Consider the following 19,758-nt stretch of genomic DNA (forward strand, 5'->3'; position numbering starts at 1 on the left):
ATTAGACATGAGACTCTCATGCCCATCAGCTTGCTGAAGGCTGGTGGTCTTTGCTCTTAGACCCAGCATAATTCTAGAGCATGTGCTGTTGCAGTTCATCATGAGGGTTGTTCTCTTAGCTTTCCACACTCCCACAAGTTGGTGGTTCTGCTGTGGTATATTGTCTTGTCTTGACACCAACTAGGACTAGAAATCAGAGATGACCCTTGTAGTGCCAAATCCCACAGAACTCAGCACTTTAACTTAGCTGTTTGGTTAATGGTCTGTTTTGGCTTCCCTTCTCCAGAGAGGCAAAGAGGGTGCTGTTCCCAGTGGGCTCCACTATGTCCATAGGGAATTCACTGCAGCTCAGATAGTTGATGTTCCCCAGGTAAAGCACTGCATCTTTTCAGAAGCTGGGCTGTGCCCACACCTGTTCCTCCTTTCGTAAGGCTTAAAGTGAAATCAACCCCAACTAAAAGGAATGCCGTAGTCTGTCACCAGGGAGCTGCATCAGTAGGGGAAGTGCTTGTGATTACAGACCAGAACTTGTGATACCGTTCATTCTTCCATCTGGAAGACACCTGAAGCTGCATTCTGTTCTCAGGTACAAAGCTAAACCAGCCCTGGTGTCTCTTTTAAGGCATGCGTACAGTAGTGAGGACAGGCAGGCAGTACAGAGTGTTTCCAGCTAGTTCTTTATTTCTACCCAAAGCCCAAGAAGTCTCTTCCAGCATAAACTGTAAATACAACTAAAGAACCCAAATATCTCAAAGAACTATTATTTATCAAAACCCTAAAATATCAAGAGATTGGTTTGTTTGCTCAAAAAAAATTTTTTTGAGGTGCTGGAAAGGACTCAGTGATTAGGAGCCATCCACTGCTCTTTGAGAGGACCCGAGTTCAGTCCCAGCGCTCGTGTTGTGCAGCTCACTGCGCCTGCAACTCCGGCTCCAGGGTGTGTTCTCTGAACTCTATGAGCCATAACATATGCACAGACATTTTTTCCCCACATTTACACATGATTAAACATTGAAATCTTTAAAGATGGTTAAGCCCAGGTCTCAGGAGGCAGAGACAGGCAGATCTCTGAGTTTGAGGCCTGTCTTGTCATAGACCAAGTTCCAGGTCAGTCAGGGCTACACAGAGAAACTCAAAAACAAACAAACACAAAGATGGTTTCTATGCTGCAAAAGTTAAGACTGCACAGCGCTGGTTTGCAAAGCCTCAGGAGGTTTTGTATTCTTTCTCGGAGTACACATCGTGGCACCATGGTGCTGTAGGAATAGAACTAGTCTTGTCATTTTTCCCAGTTATCCAGCACTTCACAGAAAGTTTGACTTAGTGCCATCTGCTTTCTGTGATTCACTCATTCATCTCCAGTCAGTAAATGCTGATGGAAAATTTCCTATGAACTCTAGGCTGAAAATACAGCAGAGACTAAGACTACCCCCTAGCCTTGGACCACTCAGGATTAATCAGGGCAGCAGACACAAACAACCATGTAAATAATGATTTGCAGAATGATGCTAGATGACTCACAAGTGATGCAAAGATAGTGTAGTGATGGGTCTGATCAGTAGAAGTGCAGGCCAGGGAATAGTCCAAAGGTCTGCGAAGTCAAGACACACTTTTCTTCTAGAGATGAAGATTTGAAGTACAAGTAAGGATTGATCAAGGAAGAGGAAGTCCCCCAAAGGGGAGCCTGGTGGAACAGACCAAACAGACAGAGCTTCTTACAGAGTTCCAGTATTGCCTAGAGGGCTCCATCTGGCCAGTCCCACTCATCTTATAGACAGTTCAGAAAGCCTTGTGGTTATCTACAGCCATGCAGCTGACTTGAAATGGTAAAGCCAGATTCAGGTAGCCCATCCCCTGACCCCAGCCCAGCCTCTGCTGTATATAGTGCCCTACTTGGGCACTCACTCTGCCTAGAAACAAGCCACAGAACTAAGTGAAGGGCTTTTGGGCATGGACCACTCAGAGGAGGAGTTACCCACTTGAGTCTGTCCTCTCAGCTCCCACAGGCAGGGCTGGTGGCTGGGAAAACCACAGCAGCCATGCACACAGGCCAGCAGATCCATCACGGTGCCCTCTACTGTACTGCAAAGGTGGAGCAGGGTCTTCTGAAGGGCGAGCAGTAGCCTAACACTGGGTTCCCTCTGCATGTTTGTCTAGGTCCAGGTTATTAATGAGAAGCCATGTGTTCGTGAGAACAGAGCACTTGACCCAGAAAACAGCAGGGCAGAGTCCCAACCTTGACTCGCTGGTTTGATCTCTAGCCTGCCCATGCCTCAGCATTTTCCATCTATAAATAAGAGATTAGATATACCTGTCTATTAAGTCTGCCTCCCAAGGATGTGAAGCCCAACCAGGGTTATTTTTAATATAGAAGTCACGAAGAGCTACGATGAAGATGGGCAATATTATCTTCAGGTCATGCTTAGAGCTCCCTGCAGGTGGAGAAACGTGTCCTCATCTCTGGGCTTTGCTCCGATAACACTGGGGTCTCTCGAACATCCTGACGCTACCCAAGGGATAAATCACCCTGGCTTCTTGGAAGTGAGGTACATCCATCCAGCCATCCCAGTTGGTTGAACAGGATCCAGGGGTGTTACTCAGGGTTTTTCCCCACTGTTTAGACAACAGGGACTAACAAATGATTTGAAGGGATTAAAAGTGAGATTCTGACCGAAGACTGACCTGAGCCCAGGGAGCTCGCCAGGAACAGAACCCAAGAGTCCAAGAGTTCTGCCTCTGAGTCTGCACTTGGAAGAGACTCTCTGCTTCCTTTGCCATATTTCATCCCATTGAAGGCTTAGATCTCAGCCATCTATGTTTTAAGTGACCCAACTTTTGAGCAGATGATAGCGAAGTAAGTCATAAAACTGTGAACGAGTGTTCTTTCCAGTAACCCATCGGCATAGTAGCTTTACAGGAAACTCTGGCTCCTTCTCATGTTTATTTGAGCATGGCTTTATTTATAGGGAACCCCCCTCCTTATGTTTTTTTCAGATTAAAATATTTCCAAGTTCCTCTCCTTGTTGGGCATTCCAAAAAGACAGCCACCTAACTTTCTTCCTATGTTCCCATACAGTCAAACAGACCTCAGGAAGGCAATGGGGGAGGGGAGAAGAGGGCAGAGGACAGCAGAGCCTCTGGCCCCTGCATCCATGTTGTAGACCAGTAACCTCCCCTCCCCCCGCATTTGTTAACTCTGCAAGTATGTGTGGTTTGGAACTGAAACAGGAAGCTTTTTCCAAGGCAGTGTTCTGCTGGCTCAGGGTGCGTCTTTTAGTCTGTGTAGAGTGGGCCACATTCATCTGTTCTCAAGTAAAGTTTGTAAAAATGGCACAGATGCCTGCAGTGCCATTGCCACAGGAGAGCAGCTGCCACCCTCTGAGCAAACCAGGCCAAGCAGGGCAGCCGGCCTTGCGTTCCTCTGGTTCTTTGCCTGAATGCATGATTCTAAAGCGGGGGGGGGGGGGGGGGTATCAATGGGTGAAGGTGGCACTGTGTGCCTGGGCCTACATTTCTCCTCTGTGTGTTTTGGACTCTTCTGAGCAGCACAGCATGCTGGGAAAGTAGCAGACAGGGATTTATGAAGCCAAGCCCTGGAGTTTCCTCCAAAATATTTCTTCACCTTTTTAGTCAAGACCCCAAAATGCAGGAGAAATGGGAGTTGGCAGAACTTGAAATATTTAAACCCATTTAGCAAAGCCCAGGAGTGTTGGGCTTATCTGGTTATTTAAGTTAGATAAGGAGGAAGGGAATTTGAAGGATGATGATAGATCAGTGTTTAAGAATATAGCCATCAGGACTGACGTTCATGAATCCCAGGACACTCTACTAAGCCCAGAGACAGATCCCAGTTGCTGAGCAGCTTTTGAATAAGCCTGAGTTGATTTCACAGAGAGGATTTATGTGGCGCATCTTTGACTTTTTCAGTAAAAACACTCCCAAGACACCACCCAAAATTTATTAATGACAATGTTAATGGCTGGTTGGTGGGAAACCTAATGGCTTTTCCTTAGTTAGAATCCTTTTTGGTACAGTGTTTGTACTTTCCTCTGGTGCCCAGGAGTGAGAAAGAACTGCTCTCAGAGCTTCCCTGATTGTGGTGGTCCTGCGTTGGGTCCCTCTGCCCTGCATTGGTATTGCATTGAGGAGCCCAGCAGGCTTGGTTTGACCTGAGCCTTTAGGGACTCCCAAAGAGCAAAACCTAATAGAACGAAAGGTGTTCATGAAACCATACATGTTCTCAGTTTCCCCAGCTGTGTTCAAGATGGAAAAACACACCCTTTATCTGAACAGGGTCAGCATTTCTCTGGAAGTTTCTGTGTGGTCTTCAGACTACAAATGAATTTTATGATTTTTTTCCATGTTTGTTTTAAGAAGGAAATATTCTCACTTGGTACTCAGTAAAATTAACACTTCTGGACATGTATTAGGTTGTTCAACCTCTGGCTCCACCTCTCACTTGTTTAAATTTCTGCATGTACCTTCCAGATGAGGCCTGTGAGCAGGAGCAAGGATGTGGATGTGGTGTTGACGGGGTAGAGCTGGAGTTCTCTGTGTGTTCTGTCTGTGAGGCTCTGCGTTCGTTCTTAGGAGGCTTTGTGGGCTAACCTGGTACCCTTCTGTGTTCGTTCTTAGGTGGTTCTGTGGGATAACCTGGTACCCTTCTGCCAGGGTGGGACATGATTATTAGTATGCCTGAGATCCCATTTTCATGAAGCCAGAACATCATTATCACATCCAAACAAAGAGAAGGGACTGTCCTGTCTCCTACAAAGCACAGTGGACATCATGACCCACTTCATGTGTCTTCTGCTCATGGCTGCACAGTGAGAACCATGGCTTCTCAGTCTTTCATCTTGCTAGACCAGGTCTCTTGGGAGCAGGTGTGGCAGTAGTTAGGTCATTTTCACACGCCTCAGTCTTTCTTTGCTGCCCCAGAGGCGATGCTGGGAGCTGTGTTAATGCAGTGACTGTCTCACTCTGGTCTGAACTCAGGCTGAGGGAATTACAGGAGAAGATATTTTTAAGAAACATCTTAACAGGCCTTCATGCCTTATAAGTTAAAATTCTCCTGCCGTAACACAAGTAGAGAAATCTTATTTTCTGAGACAGACTTCTTCCCTCTTGCTGAACTCTAAATCCTCCACTCCCCTTCACTCAAAAGGCCCCAGACAATGCCGTCCTCATTATAGCATGACTTATGGAAAGCTCAGCGCTACTGCTGAGGGAGAAAGGCGAGGTGTGTGTGTTCGTGCTCACATGTATTGAGAAAAGCCTTCCATTTCTGAAATCCCATGACTCATTTTTATGCAAGATTATCTGTTAGGGGGGAAAACCACTTTTTTGGTCATGGTACATTATAATCATTTCTAGAAAGGAGAGCGTCTAATTTTTGCCATTTTTGGCATGCCAGGATGACTGACTTCATGGAGACAGCACGATCCTGCTCCCAAAGTAAAAGTCAACTGAACTAGGAAAGAGGAGGTGTGCGGCTCAAGCCCCGGCCCTGGCCCCGAGTCTCAGCCAACATGCCCTGCACAGAGCAAACGGCATGATGGGCTGGACTCCTGCCGTTTGAGAGAGAACCAATAATCTGGTCATTGGGGGTCTGGTGTATGAGGTTTTCTCTATTGGCTTTTTGAGGGGCCCACCACCATCTCCCTGATAGGTCACACACTGAGGCTGGTTCTTAGCTATGGATGCTTGGCCTTAGTCTGGCTTGTTTCTAGCAGCTTTCTTATCTTAAATTATCCTGTGTGCCTTTTTTCTCATTTTTATCTTTCTCCTGTATATCTTACTCTCCTTCTTACTCTGTGGCTGACTGGGTGGCTGACCTCTGGTGTCCTCCTCTCCTTCTTCTCTTGTTCCATGTTCTCCCTCCTACCAGATGTCTCCTTCTATTTATTCTCTCTGCTTGCTAGCCCCACCTATCCTTGTTCCTGCCTTGCTATTGGCCATTCAAAAAACTGCCAACCCTTGCCAGGACAGAGTAAGATGGTTTTGAAAATTTTTCCTGCTTCTGAAAATGATCTGTCATTTACTCTAGGCCTTAGCCAAAGTTGGTTGCTCCTACGTAGCAAATGAGACTTTGGGTGATTGCCCAGGTAGCCAGTTGTCTCTGTCATCTATGGCACATTTTAGAAGCTGTTTGATTGCACTTCCTGCCTATTCAAGTAATATTATCTCCCTTCTCGGGCCTTCGATGGGGTTGAAGATTAGATAGTCATAATTACCTTTCTCTTATGATCTAGCCATGCCTTTTCTAATACAAGACTTAGACTCTTTAGGATAAAATGATTATTAAAACACTTAGCATATACTCCTTGTTTAATATTGTTTATGCTGGTTGTAATTCTAATTTTTACATTTGATATTTGGCCTTATTGTATATAGTTTTGTATTATGTTTGGAACTCTCTTATTTAGACAAAAGGGGAAGATGATAGGGAGCCTTCCTCAGCTAGTGGCCTTTAAAAGGCTGGACCAGGTTGGGTCGTGACTTTGGATACCAAAAAGCTCTGATCCTGCCCTGCTTGCTCTCTTCTTCCCAGGAGCCACCTGGATGTTAGACCCCATTCTTGTTTCCTCGCTGTGATCCATGAGTTCCCTTTTAATAATAATAAAAAACAAACAAACAAACAAAACTTTACAATTCAGAGTTAGCTTGGGATTATTTGACTCACATTCCCCCATATGACGCGTTCTGCATCTTAGGACCATCAGGCGTTTTAGACAGGCACAGTAACAGCTTCACAGAGTTAAACAAATGTAGCGGAAACAAAGTAACACACCTGAAAAGAGTCTTCCCCAACAGTGGTCTGTTGTGCCTGTGTTCAGTGAGTTCACAGGACTAACATTCGAGGTCTGTAGTCTGAGCTTCCAGCAAAGTAGTGCCCACAGTTCCCTCAGAGAGAAGTCTGTATTTTGTGTCTAAAGAAGGGTAGGCAGCCATTTACTGCCTGTGGGAGTCCTCTGCCAAGGCCTCGGAGGCATTATGTTTAGGTTTTGATGCCTGTCATAAGCTTTGAATCCTTCCTGCAGTGGAGTCATTGTCTGGGATGAGATTGGACTCTTCCTAAAGATCGACTTCAGGTAGAGCTGAAGCCCCTCTCCCAGAAAGCTTTTAATGAAAAGAATTCTGAGCTACACAGAATCAATCCCCTGCTGCAGACAGCAGACAATGGAAATTTGGAAATGTAGGGATGAAGGACCATAAGCTTGCAGGAGGAGTGGTGGCATTACAGTCCACTTCACCTTCTTTCTGCCTTTCAAATTTCTCACTAATTTGTCTTATCAGAGAGGAATAAAATCAGATCAGTTCTGCATTTTCAGTGGCAGTATACTCTTGGTGAAACTGTCTCACCACAGTGGACTTTTATCATCAAGTCAGTTGACAGTGTTACAAATTACATCCTGCATGGACTAAATACAGACTGGAAAGTGCTTTCTAGTTAGTGAAGATTTGAGCATGGATGGGGCCTTAGAGCAGGGACCACTGGGGAACCCCCACTCTGTAATAACCCAATTCTTATTTTCATGTACTTATATATGAGCTACAGGTACACAATAGTTTTATATTGGTAATCTCTAATTAGTGTGCAATGGCATTTTCCAGAACCTCCAACAGAGTGCAGGTAGGAGCAGACATAAGGATTCAGCTGTTTTTGATTAAGCAAGACTCACAGAGATTTACAAAAATGTAAAACAGTCCCCTCCTCTCACCTCCAGTGACTCTGCAAACACATTACTGGTGACAGGTATCCCTGTACCTGGTTAATTTCCTTGACAAGCTGTTCTGTTGGAAAATCCAGTGATGATCCCTCCTCTTGCTGATAAACAGCACATATCAGTGATGGTGGATTTATCTGGAATATACGAGGGCAGCAACAGTAACGCCATGCTCCACTTTGGACTCCTGCCAACCATTGTCAGCCCTCCTGGCTTGTGCCTGAATTTTACTAGGTTTCTCAAAGTAATGATTGGGAAGATTGTATCACATTCCAGAAAGACCTCTTATAATAATTTGTCTAATTTAGTCCTTCGCCTTAACCTGCCCAACCCAATAAACTTTCATTTTGGTAACGTAAGTGGAGAGCAGAGTGAGCAGAGAGCCCGGGTCCGTCCTGCCAGAGGCCACTTGGTCAGGCTAGCAAGGCCCAACCGATCCCAGGTGTGGGGGAGCCGTGCCTCGGTCTCACAGTTTATTACTTGGTCACTCTGTGGCTTTCTGCCCTAGCGAAGCTGGTGCAGCAGGGCCAGCCCACAGCATTTGGATAAACCCTTTGAACTCCTGGAGGGAAGCTGTTTTTATGAGGCTGTTGCTCTGTGTTCACACTGGAGTCAGCTCCTGGTACATTTTCCCCAAACAGACTTCAAACATCGATAATGGCAGGGGCGACCCGGGTCATATCATAAAATTCCCAGCGACCACAGAAAACTTCAAAGTGGGAGAACAGAGCCCCACCTCTTCTCGTGAAGAACTTGGGTCCTGGGGATCCTGGATAGAATCCAGTCAGCCTTGCTGAGTAAGGCAAAATGGCCAGGGCAGGGCTCATGGGTTCCCTAGATTTTACCGGCTGACCTCAGTGGCAGAATTCGATTGGGAATAACTGACACCTGTCTTCCTCCTACTGTAGAACTAGCTAAACTGTCACATGTGCTTTTCTAGCCCTTAGAGCAGTGGTTCTCAATCTGTGGGTCACGACCCCACAGGGCTCACATATCAGATATTTCCATTACAAATCATAACAGGAGCAAAATTACAGTTATGAAGTAGCAGCGAAGTAATTTTATGGCGTTGGGGGTCACCACAGCATGAGAAACTGTATTAAAGGGCTGCAACATCAGGAAGGCCGAGAAACACTGTCTTCGATTGAAAATGGGAACTTCTGATAGGTTTTTATGTCTGTTTGAACTGTAGGGGACCCCATTAATTCAGCTCACCAATTCTTGACTTGTGATTTCCCAGACATAGCTGCTTAGTAGTATTGCAAACTGACAACAGGCATTGGTTATTGGACGCTTGTTTCTATACATGCCGTAGGTATTAAGTAAGAATAGCTGAATAACTGGGGACAAACTACTTCGGAGAGTCTTCAGGGAGAGCACCACCAAGCTCTTTGGTTTGTGTGTTAATACTATTCATTTATTTTACATGTATGTCTGTTTGCCACATGCATGTCTGGTGCCCACAGATGACAGAAGAGGGCATTTGATCACCAGGAACTAGAATTACAGATGGTTGTGAGGTGGCATGTAGGTCCAGGAATGGAACCCAAGTCCTCTGAAAGAACAGCCAATGCTCATTCCACTAACCATCTCCAGCACCGTGTTAATGCTCTTAAATCCCTCTTACATGTACACTAAAGTAAAGGCAAGGTACTTAAAATACACTTGTTAGTGATTTAATGACTTAAAAAGAATAAACTGCAGCCAGGAACCACCCCTATTTATTTCTAGGTTTACAGCCACTATTTTTAAAAAGTTACTAGATAAATCTTTGATTATTCAGCTCTTTGTCTTGTGTATTTAGTAACTGTCACTTTGCAGTTATTGAGAACTGTGTTTAAATCCTATGATTTTGGCCTGAACTCTTTTCCTATAGCACACTTTTTCTTTAAAATAAATCTTAATTTAGTGGGAGATAGCTTCTCTTCGGAACGATGGAGGCTTGAGACAGAGTCTCACTCATTCCAGAGGCTAGCCTAGAACTCCTGATCCTTCTGCCTCTGTCTCCCAAGTTTTGGAATCACAAGAAGTGCCACCACAGACTTCAGCATTTTACCTTTTTTTTTTTTTTTTTAAGTCAAAAGACTTTCAAATGTCTCAGTAGCTAACTGCAGTCTCTGCCCACCCTTCCCTGTACCTGATTCCTGGTGCTCAACCCCTCCTAATAGGTCATAAACAACAGACTGAAGTATGAGTCCACCAAAGCCCAGCCTGGGGCACCAGTATGTTTATTGGGCTTACAGGGCACTTACAGGAGGGGCATGGGTGACCCCAGAGCTTCAACGCATGGAAGCATGGATGCCGATATTCCCTTAGCTGCACAGGTCAAGTGTCCCTCAGTTCCCTTCCACAGACTGTGGTCTAGCACCCCTGACACTCTGAGGCTGTGCACGGTTGGGGCACATGTGCTTGCAGTTAACTGGGAGAAGCAGATGGGCCTGACTGAGATCCTCCCTACATCCCTCCTGTGGGGGAATAGCAGCAATCAACAGGCCTGATCTTTAAGGTCTCTTGGAAGTTAGTCGCGGCTTCTCTGATGAAGATGAAGGATATTGTATCTGGGATAGCACTCTTCAACAGTTTTATGGTTTCTTCAATTTGGAGGTATCTGTCTCTGTAATTCTAGATGAATGAATGAACAGATAAACTGCTAGTCCCTCACCCCATTAGACTTTCTGTTGAAATATACACATGTTCCTTCTTCTTTTCAGTATAATTTGCTCATACTGTTTTGATAAATCAATATCCAGATTTTACATTATGACTATATAAATTGTATTCCTAGTGAAGCCACATAGTTTACTATTATAGTTTTCTTTTTAAGTTGTTTGGTTTGTTGTGGTCCCCAGCCCCACCACCCTACCCTCAAGTTTCTAACTGCCTTTAGTACTGTTGTTTGCTTAGTTTTCTATTTTTTAATTTCCATCTGCCTATTGCTAATTTACCCACAAACTCTTCTCTGTGCATTTGAAAACAACTTAGATGGTTATCAGTTCTTTCTCATGGGAATTCCCCGTAGACCTAACTCTCAACCACCTTATGGACTGGCCCTCCCTATGGACTGGTTCTCCTCATGGGCTGCTCCTCCCTAAGGGCTGCTCCTCCCTAAGGGCTGCCCCTCCCTAAGGGCTACCCCTCCCTGAAGGCTGACCATTCTCTGCATCATCTCCAGAACTCCCGGTGTACCCCTGCTCTAAACATTTTCCTTCTGTTTGTATTTTTCTGTCTTTTTCTTTTCTGAATAGACAGAACTTGAATGTTGCTGATTATCCACCTCTGTCTAAGACTGAGGAGGGCTCTGGAATGTCATGTGATGATGATCTGGTGAAACCCATTTGGCTGAACTCTGTCATGAGGAGGAGCAGGCCACATGGGTGTCTGAGGAGATCTGCAGGTCCAGCTCCTCCTCATACAGCCTGGCCCAGTCCTCCTGCTTTCACCACCTCACACACACACCTCCCTGCTCCTCCTTTATACCCAGGCCTTCAGGGCTCCTTAGGGCCTTCGTCTTTCTGAAATCTAGCAAGTTCTACCACTAATTAGTTCATGCTCTGTAGCTTCCTCTCCCTCACACTTACATTTCATCACGTGTCCATCTGTGTTTTGGCCTCTCAAACTTGTTGTCGCCTTCCTTTTATCCATTTGAGTGTGTGCCATGTTCAGTCTTCTGCTTTCACTTTTGGGGAGCCATCCCTAGACGAGATCTGCCATATATAATCAAACTCCCATAATGCCGACTTGATGCTAACCCATCCCTCCCTAGTGCTGTCCTTTCCCTAGTAGTTGTGGTGTGAGATGGTTTCCTGAAACCCAGGGCACTATGTCTGCTCACATCCCATTACACTTAGGTAGTGTTAACACAGAATAACATTGCTTTATTAACATTTAGAAGCCTTTCTTGTAACCCAGGCCCAGTTCTATGTGGTTTACATGGGTTATCTCAGTTCACCATCACAGCAACTGTGGGACATCTATGAAGGAAGACAGTCTGTGGCCCTTCTCTCAGAATGGTTGTTGCCAGTCTGACCCAGCTTCGAGTCTGGTATTGCTCTTTAATCTTTCTTTCTGTGTGTTGTAAAGGAACAGGTTGTAGAAGGTTCTTGTCAAATCCAAGAAACATGAAAGAAATAGCACACCCGATGGTAGTGACATGGGCCTGTCACCACCCCTCCTTGAACCATAAAAGCTATTCAGAGGGGCTGGCAGCTGGTGAGCGACTTCCTTAGATCCTGGGTGCTGATGGGTGTTTGTAGTTTGCAAGGGAAGTCGCTGAAAGTTTTCTTATCTTGACACTCAGAGGGCAAGAGGTCTTTCTTCAAAGAGAGGGGCTTGTCTCAGAAGGAGACGTGGGAAGAACATAAACCCACAGGTTCTGTCTTCCTGGTGCTGGACAGACATGTGAATGCCAGTGAGTAAAGAGAACAAGCTCCAGGCACTGGTGGCTTCCACATCTCCTTGGCACAAGGCCCTGTTGGCAGCCCATGATTTTAGTCAGTGTCCTGCCCCTCAGCCTGAAGCAAACGTTTCCCCCTCTCAGTCTCACTTAATCGAAGGTGAGATGGCTTTGACTCATAAGGACTAGGGATAATAATCCTACTCAGTGGGTGGTGATGTGGATCGAGTTATATAATGTATATAAAGCACTCAGCCCGGCACATTGCAGCTCACTGCTGCAGCTCGAGCAATAACATTTATTTCAGTGGTCTCTCCTGAGTGTGCAGTGTAGAACAGTGAAGCAACAGTTGTGTCAGTCTGAAATCTGGCCGACTCCTCTCTCTACTATGAATCTTGGGAGTTCTGTGTTGTGCTTGGTTTTTGTCCTCCTTGTTCTTGTCACATAAAATCAACAGCTAAATCAGGCCTAGGAACCTGGCTAGAACTGCTGCTGGCAGGTCTCACCTGGGCTCTTACCCCACATTCAAGAACTCTACTGGAGAAGGTGTGCAGAGGCCATGAACCTTCCCTGAACCCACTTGTGACGAACAGGTGACCCCAAACTGTTATTAGTGTGTGCTGTAAATGAGATGCCTCTGGGATCCAGCAGAGTTCAGCCAAAGGCCCCACATGACATGGAAATCTGCCCTAGAGCCAGGCTTGTCGGGTAAGAATTATGTAGCAAATGTCTCCAAACACTGGCATCTGTGTCTGCTGGGTGCAGGGCACCCGAGCCTGATGGAGTGCTTACGGAAATGTGGACAGGGCATGCGACCGGTGACAGCTGACAGACTGGTTTTTGGCCCCTGCTGCACATCCAGCTCTTTGGATAAACAACTTTAAAAGCATTACATGGTTTGGAAAGCATTCTTCAAAAAACGGTTATATTTTCCAGACGCATGACAATCTACGGCTCAGTGTTGTGTAAGGGATTTAAATTGTACATCCAGATTCCTCTCCAGCAGGGCTCTTGTCACTGTTGAGGGCTTGTGCGTCTGAATCTGCCCGGACAGTCCTCTCACTCTACTGTCCTGTAGGTCGGGCTCCCTAATATCTGCTTAGAAACAAAACAGAGCAGCACACTCAAGTTCAGGGCTAAGTGTTTAGGATGAAAAACTATTTCATTTTACCTCAGTGTGTTTGGCTCTTTCAAAACCTCCCTATCATGTCCTCCCGTCATAATTTGGCAGAATAGAGGTGGTGGGCAGCTTATTCTAATGCTCTGAGCCCTTGAAGATGAACTTTCTCTAGGCTATAAATGCTCATTCCCAATTCAGTTGAAACCTCATTCTCCCTCTTGGCCTATTCCCAGAAATTTAGCTCATCACCTCTTGAGCTTCCTAGGAAATTCTGAATGACAAGGTAGGTGGCTCTTGGGACATGGCATTCAGGCCTGACTTTTTTTCTGGGCTCCTTCTGAACCATACAGTGAATACAAAGTGTTCTATCTAGTGACAATTTGAAGAAAAAAATGTTTTTAAATCAAAGTCAAATATACCCCAGACTTTTTAAGTTTCAGGGAAGGAGTCGTAGGGTTGTTGTTCCCAGATTGCAGTGGGAGAGCTGATGGACAGCTGGGAATGTCATCCTGCTTTATTGCGAAGTGACAGTAGTTACTTCGTGCTCTTTTAACATGCCTGTGTATGATCAGTCTCTCCTCGACTCATCTCTGTGGTCAAAATGCCCTGTGTGGATGTTCTCTTCGGGTGTCAGTGCAGGTAGCTCTCGGCATGAGAATAGGGTTACAGACTAAGGGGCCCCAAATCCCAGTTCCCATCTTGGTATGACTTTGTTTGCAGATTTGTGCAGATAATCTTTGTCCACTCTCACCCCCGACCCAGGTCATTCTGTCCAGTGGCAAAAGGGAGAGGGTCGTCGGTGTCCTGGTCACATATGTGTGGCATAGTGAACACCTCTTGAGTTCTCTGTGGGAACATCAGAGAGTGGACTTCTTCCAAGATTGGCTCTCCAGATATGGGAAGAAAGTCCATACGAGATGTAAAAGTTAAGTTCAATACTGTTCTGTTGAAATTAAAGGCATTAAGTTAGTCTGGGCTGTGTGGTACTAAAGCATTCCTCGGTGGCTGTGACTCTCTTACTGTGCCCAGCTAGACTAGCCCTCTTCAATTGGTCATATCTGATCACCTAGAAGACTTGAGTCATGGTCCCAGCCTACCTGTCACTGCGTCACCCCTTCCTCTGAGTTCTCACAGACACCTCTGAGAAATAGATACACCAGGCTAGCTCAAACTGGTGGAGTGGGTCACTGCAGCCTACACAAAATGTAATGTCCAGGAGCCTCTGTAAATAGACCACTTTCCACAGCATCCTCCCTTGAAGAGGTACTTGAATATTCAGTGTTTTGGTTTTTTCTTTTCATTTTTTTAAGCTGCTGGTTAAGAGGTCAACATTAAAACAACATAAAGATCTTGAGAGGCATTTTAGAAAGGGTGGATATGTATGTTGTTTGCAAGCAAATCCCAAATCTATTTCCTCCTGGTCCCCAAAACCCATATATCATAGCAGTGCTTCTTGTCCTAACTATGTCAGACATAGGTAGCAATGTCAAGGAGCTGGTGGAAGAGATCGCCCATGGACGGCCAGGAGGGGCAGGTGAGTCTGCAGGCAGTAGTTCTCACCATGATTGGCCGCTACTGCCGCCGGGTAAGTAACTTGTGTGCCTACATTTTCAGAGTCTGGTTGCCTTGTTTACTTTTGTTTAAATGTCCCTGGAATATTGTCATAAAGTGATCTTAAGATAGAAAAGGTCCAAAAGGAAGTGGAGATATTGAGTCAACTGCTTTTAAGTTCTCCAAGTCAGTGGTGGGTGATGATATACTGTCATTCTCAGGGACTAGCCAGAGACTCTTGATACATGGAGACTCCCTGTGGGCCAAACCAGACCTCTCTAAAGGGGCTGCACTCCCTTAGTCGTATTGACATGACCCATGTAACAACGTAATGTAAGTGCTCTGTTTACTTCGAGAGGTGAGGTGTCCTTATAGTTAAAGCTAACTGAACATTGACCACATATTTAAGCAAGCAGAGACAAGTTCCAAGGATTATACATTTCTCTTGAGAATTTCCTTGATGAGCCTATATTTTCATTGCTGCTTATTTTCTGGCTCATGTGGTTCTTTGTAGCATTTTTAGCAAATGAGATAAAGATATGCAAAGGAGGGATTCTAAAGAGCAAGAGACAGTGTTTTATGGTTCATTCATTCCAGGCCCTGCCCATGGACCCCTGAAAGGTGCTTCAGGCTTTGGGATGACAGATTTACTGCCTTGTCAATCTCTCAGCATTGGTACATGGACAAAGACGCCTTAGACGCCTTTGAGGGAAACCAAGAATGCCCCTCAGAAATATGAGGCTTGCTTGTGAAGGAGCAAGCAGCTTCAGCTTGAAGCAAATCCTGGCTTCACTAACTTCCTCTGAGGAATTCTGCCTCATCCCAGAGTTAAAACATGCCCATGGGCATGCTATCACTGGTAGAGTCTGATTTTCTTTTCAGATGGTTTGGGTATTGTCAAGGTTTGTCCAGTTGGCAGTGATGCCCTCAGAGACTTTCTGCCTGGTCTTCTTGGGGTGTCTTTGGTCGATCTCGACTTTGGTTATTTTTTGCCCACCTCTCTGTGCCTCCTGCTCTTCTCTCTCTTATGTTTGGACCCTGGTTAGAAGAGTTCTACTAACTATTCTAGACCTCCAAGTTCATTACACAGAGGGCAGCAGGCATATATGAAGAGCCACAGTTCCTGGCAGACTGCTGGGAGAGCTGGGTGAACCTCTGGGCTCAGCTTCCCTTTCCAGTTTGTGCACATTCTCTATCAGTGGGGAGCACAGATGGATAGCTGGAGTCAGGCAAGGAGGGCGTTCTTCTTCATGGGTAGACCCTCCAACCAAATGAAGCCCTACTGGAACATGCTGACTACCCAGCTCTGTGTATGCTAATCAGAGATCCTGGGTTCAGGGCAAAGGAATGAATTCATTCAGAAGATCTGATACCTGGGACCTTCTGCTTGGTTTCATAAGACCAACTGCCCAACAGACATGCAAGCATGCATGTGTGCACATGTGCACATACACACTGACACACACACACACACACACACACACACACACGTGTGGTACTCATGTATCCCACTTTGGTAGTCAAGTCCTGAAAACTGCTTTTTTCTGTATTAGAAGTATTAGGAGTCAGTGTTTGTACTCCAGAAGACTAGAAGATGGCTGTAGATAGAATATGCCTGCTCCTGGTGTCCTGGCTGAGTTTAAGTGCAGGTTCAAATACACAAGGACTTGGTGACTGTTTTAGAGGAAGTTTGCCAGGGATCAGGCTTTTGTGAGAACAAAGTGAAGTTGTGCGTTGAAGAGCAGTTCGGGGCCTATATATAGGGGCCCAGGGCCTGCTGGGATGGGGTTTACACTCGGGCTGTCCTTTTGCCCTTCCACTGAACTCTCTTCATTTCAGCCATGAGCAAACAGTCAGGGCCTGAACTAACAACCCTGCAGTCCTCCGAAGCACGGCTCTCTTACAGTACCGAACAAAGGGAGGGAGGGCCGCGTGGGCCGGCCGGGCCGTGGAATGCAGCTTCAGGGTTCTGCTCCATAAATTTAACCAGCACGACGAAAAGAAGATAATATGAGCTTTCGTGATGATCTGAAAGGGGGAGGCTCTGTGTCCCATTGATTGCGGTCTGGCCCGTTGCCAGGCCCAAGCCTGACCGACAGTTGAACCATATCGTTAAGGCGTGTAATACAGCTCGAGTCTTGTACTGCCGCCAATGAGTACATATCCACAGGGCAAAAGTTTATAAAGAGTTGAGGCTGTCCTGCTTAACCCTCTCACACGGCATGTAATAGACCCAGCTGCCATTCAGAACCTGCCCATCTGAGGTCACACAGGGAAGCCCGCATGCTTCCTTTCTTCAAACAGTATTTCAGGTCTGGGGAGAGGGAAGGAGAGCTACTCTGAGGGGGTCACAGTACTGGAATGCTCCCCTCTGGAGCAGCTATGCAGTCTGCCTCCTTCCCTCCCCCGGCCCCTAGCCCAGAAATGGGACACCACGGTGCTTTCTTCCGAGTGGCTCTCTGTTTGCAGTATAATGTTGCTGAAGGAAGCGGGGCTGACACAACAGGAAACCTAGCCGTCTCCGAGGAGGCTGTGCTGGTGGCAAAGTGGTTGATGCCTGGATGCCGTGTCTTTTCATAGTGTTGCTCAGGTTCAAGGTGATTCTAGCTCCCTTCTGTATTGCCCCACCGCTCAGGGCTGGGGCTGTGAACGACTTCTCTCTGGCTCTTGGAGGCCCAGTCTCCATGCTGATCAGAGCAGGGGGAAAGCTGCCTTGTGGAATGGCCTGGTGTTGCAGGTAGCCTCAGAGGAACTCTGCCCCCTCACCAGAATGGGCAAGGGGAAGTAGATATCCCAGAAAGGCCCAGGCAGCCTGAGTTCTTAGAGGGAATAGTGACTTGAGCAGGTCTGTAGACAGAAGGGATTTAATTAATGTAGCCATAAAGGAAGGCTACCTGTATTCGGAGGTCCTGAGAGGGAAAGTGGGATAGCTTCATCCTGCTTGTTAGCCCAGGTGGGGCCCTTGTACATGTCATTTCCAGAGCACAGAGGGATCCTGGCCTATTGTGGCTCATGTCCAGAAACCAGGTCACCAAGCTCTGTGCCCAGGAGCCCAGGCACTCCCTTCCACACCCAGAATCTGTCCATCCCAGAAAGGAGCAGTGACACTCCCTGACTGCGGCCTTGTTTCTGCTCTGCCTTTCAGAAGTTCATCTTTATCTGCTCATCACCTGGGAACTCCAGCTGCTACACAGCTGGCACAGGAAGCCTCTGCGTAGGATGCCGAGTCAGATGTGCTCAGCATGCTGTGACCTCCTTGGGAGGCCAGGGGATTTCTGTTTATTTTGGTACCGTGGGCTGAGTAAAAAGGCTTTAGAGGTGGAAGAGGCACAGTGGCCAGCCAGCCTTTTGAGACTTTTGGGTCTTTGGTTAGTCATGCTTCCACTGTCAAGGTACTCTGAAGGCCTCAGGAGGCCCTGGTGGTGACTCCAGCGTGGAGGGTGTTGTCATCTGGACTCCATTACACGATTGCTAAACCTAAACGGCTTATGTCTCTTCATCGTGCATGTGAGGCCAAGTTGTATGAAGAAATTCTTCTGCTCTTTGGATTTCTTTGGTTCTCTTTAATAATCACTGAAGATGCCGTGAGTTAGCCAGATGTTAACTAGGGTTTATAGAGATTCTTATCAGAGCACCAGAAAGTTCTCAATGGTTTATGTGCCACATAGAGGGAAGCTTGGTCCCGGCTCCCTGGTCTGAGCAATCCTTTGGAAAGGGAACTGCAAAGAGTTAGGACTGAAGCGCTGGCCTCCATGGTGACTCACCCTTTGTCAGCGGCAGAGCTTCTCTAGGCTCCCTTGTGCCTCTCCCTCCCCAAGGAACTTGGTCATTGGACAGCCACATGCTTGCCCTCACTATCTGTTGTCTGTGGCTGGGTCCAGAAGGAAAAAGGAACCCTCAGTTTCGGAGAGAGTAGAACTTTTGTGTCCCTTGTTTGGTATCAGAGGAGGTACAACTGCACCTGCCTCTCTGCTTCACTGGGGGAGGCCTGAGCAGGAGGGCAGAGTCTAATGCCCTCCCTCTGTCTGGATTCCAAGCCTGTGTACCCATGCACAGGGAACCAATTAGAAAGGCACATGCTGGGTGTGAGCAGTGGTTGGCACCAGATCTGGGAGTTTTTGCTTACTGCCCCATCTGTCTGGCAGGGTCTAGCATCTTACCCCCAACTCTCTGGCTCATAACACATCTTTAACACAATTTGCATGTGCTTTTTTTCCTCTGGGCCTGTACAGACAGCCCCCACCCCTTCCCCAGGCCAACAGTCCAAATGAATTCAGTCTTACTGGCTCTTATCTCTTAAGAGGACTGGCACTGAGGAGGTTTGGTATCACCTCTGACCCAGGGGTGCATCTGATCTTTATGGAACCTCAAAATATACCTGGGATAACCCAAGCCCTTATCTTTCATTTTGATCTCTTTCCACCTGGACCATTAATTCTGCTTTCAAAGGAGGTCGGGGAGTGAAGAACATTTCAAAGTGAGGTTGATTTGGTCTCCTTTGAGCTTGTCTTCTGGCTCATGCTCTGCCCTGATGAGAATCAGAAGGGACAGCCATAAGCCCCTTCAGTCTCATGGATCTGCAGCTGGAGAGCCTCAAAACCAGTTCCAGATGTCACTTCTCCCTTTGCTGATGGGTTGAGACTGGGGCATGCTGGGAGGCAAGCTGCATGTGCTCTTCCCCATTCTTACAGTTCGCAGTGGATGTCTTACCTGGGGGACCCCTTAACGACTGTACCATGCATACCCCGGTGCCTGTTGGGCCTGCCAGCACCTCCAGCTCCTCTGTCAGAGTGCATTACTCTGAGCTTGCTGGCTCCCATAAGCAGGGACAGACTCCTGCTGCTCAGGGCCGGAAAGCGAGACAGTGCTGCAAAAGTAAGTTTGTTCTTGGGCCACGGAGGATCCTGCCCCCACTGTCCCCAGGGGAAGGTAGAACCTGGCAAGGCTGTGGGAGGAGACGTGAGTAG

The 19,758-nt window shown here is 46.7% G+C and overlaps 1 protein-coding gene across 6 annotated transcripts in view; it reads left to right on the top strand.

The window, feature by feature from the left end:
* The window catches only part of Vps13d (vacuolar protein sorting 13 homolog D), a 222,268-nt gene that overhangs the window by 178,181 nt on the left and 24,329 nt on the right, over positions 1-19,758 (top strand). The window lies entirely within an intron of this gene.

This window comes from Myodes glareolus, chromosome 6 (assembly GCF_982192425.1).
Source record: "Myodes glareolus chromosome 6, mMyoGla1.1, whole genome shotgun sequence".
In the NCBI taxonomy this organism is placed as follows: domain Eukaryota; kingdom Metazoa; phylum Chordata; class Mammalia; order Rodentia; family Cricetidae; genus Myodes; species Myodes glareolus.